Below are 2,053 nucleotides of genomic sequence, written 5' to 3'. Positions count from 1 at the left end.
AAAAAAAAAAAAAAAAAGTGAAGGGTTAGATACGGTTTAGAAATTAGTGAAGGAGACGGAAAGGGAGAAAAGCGGGAGTCAGAACACCTGGAAAACTGGGTGTCATTTTTAAAAGCCAATGATGGCGAGTGTTTATGCCTTATGTCTACCAGGCACTATGCCAGGTGCTTTACAGTCTATCTCCTCTGGCCTGACAACAACCTCATGAAGCAGATACTGTCATTTACCATATTTTACGGTTGAGATGATTGCATTTTGCCCAGATGAAGTAAGCAATGCCAAAGTGCACGTGAGTGGTGGCACTGGCATCCTGTCCCGTGCAATGTGAGTCCAGAGCTCATTCAAGGGCGTGGGCATGGCCTCCAGTGTCCAGGAATCAGGGTATTAGCCAAGGGTGACAAGGCCTTACACGTGTCCATGGCATCTGGCAGTTAGAAGTCTTAGCTGGAAGGTCAAGGCTGCAGTGGCCATGAGTGTGCCACTGCACTCCAGCCTAGGCAACAGAGTGAGACTCCGACTCAAAAAATAAAAATAAATCTTTGGCCAGGCGTGGAGGCTCAAGTCTGTCATCCCAACACTTTGGGAAGCCGAGGTGAGAGGATTGCCTGAACCCAGGGGTTTGAGACCAGCCTAGGCAACTGGGTGAGACCTCATCTCTACAATAAACAGATTTTAAAAAATTAACCAGGCATGGTGGTGCACGCCTGTAGTTCCAGCTATTTGGAAGGCCGAGGCAGAAGGATCGCCTGAGCCCAGCAGGTCGAGGCTGCGGTGGCTGTGAGCGTACCACTGCACTCTAGCCTGGGTGACAGAGTGAGACTCTGATTCAAAAAATGAAAAAAGAAGTCTTAGCTGGAGCATCCGGGTGAGGTGTGGGGGAGGAATGCCCCGTGGGAGTGGGTGAGGCTGTCATGTGTAGCCTTGATCAGTGTGCATCACACAACTCCAGGGGGTGCCACTCACACCAATGGCAGTATGAGCCTCTCCCAGAGCTGTGCGGAGTACAGCCTGCGTGGTCCTTTGCAGCAGCCTTGAATGGAGAGTGGCCGCTCCCAGGCACTTCAAAGAAGTTCAACGTCAAGGAAAGAATGGGAGAGGGTTGGAATCAGAGAGGAGCACTGAGAAAGGAGGCGGCCTCGATTTTCAAGACAAAGAGATTTGAGCACAGTTCCACGCTTAGGAGAAGCTGAATGGCTTACCTCAGCTGGTCCCAGCTCACCTGCTGTCCCTAGGAACTATTAATAACGTCCTCTTTCCCCCACTGTGCTCCTGGTTTGGACAAGATCTCACATGGCCCCTGTAGATTGAAGAACTTTGGAGAAGATGCAGGAGAGGAGAGTGTTTGTTGGAGCAAGATTCTGGAGACAGAGACAGTGGCCGTGGGGCAGGTAGAGGGCTGAGTTTTGGCAGGGACAGGGATAGGGTTTCCCCTAAGGCAGGAGGGAGATGAGGTCGGAGCAAGTTGGACGCTAGCTGGCAAGATGATGGATACACGTGTGTGAGACGTCTAATATGAGCTCTTTTCTCTGTTAAGGATGTGGCTGTGAGGTCCCAGTTTGGGGGTCACATTTCCAGGCTCGATCTGTTTTATTCTGTTAGCCATGAGGCCAGCCTTTTCATGAATATGGCTCCAATGGTTTCTATAAGAAAAGGCAGTGCTGGGCAGAGTGGCTCACGCCTGAAATCCCAGTATTTTGGAAGGATCACTGGAGCCCAGGAGTTCAAGACTAATCTGGTCAACATAGTGAGACCCACTTCTTTACAAAAAAGAGAAAAATTAGCCAGGTGTGGTGGCACAAGCCTGTAGTCTCAACTCCTCAGGAGGCTGAGGCGGAAGGATCACCTGAGCCCAGGAGGTAGAGGCTGCAGTGGACTACGATTGTGCCACTGTACTCCAGACTGAGTAAAACCCCGACTCAAAAACAAAAACAAAAACAAAAAACAAGAAAAGGCAGACAGCGTGGATAGATCTGAGCATAAATAACTAAAAACACACACTCTAAGAGAAGTTGTTAGCTTATGGCATGCTAGAAAGTGTCCTGTTTTATATTTA

This window comes from Carlito syrichta, unplaced genomic scaffold, assembly GCF_000164805.1.
Source record: "Carlito syrichta isolate Samal-C Ts95f unplaced genomic scaffold, Tarsius_syrichta-2.0.1 Scaffold304427, whole genome shotgun sequence".
Taxonomy (NCBI): domain Eukaryota; kingdom Metazoa; phylum Chordata; class Mammalia; order Primates; family Tarsiidae; genus Carlito; species Carlito syrichta.
This window is presented reverse-complemented; position numbering follows the sequence as displayed.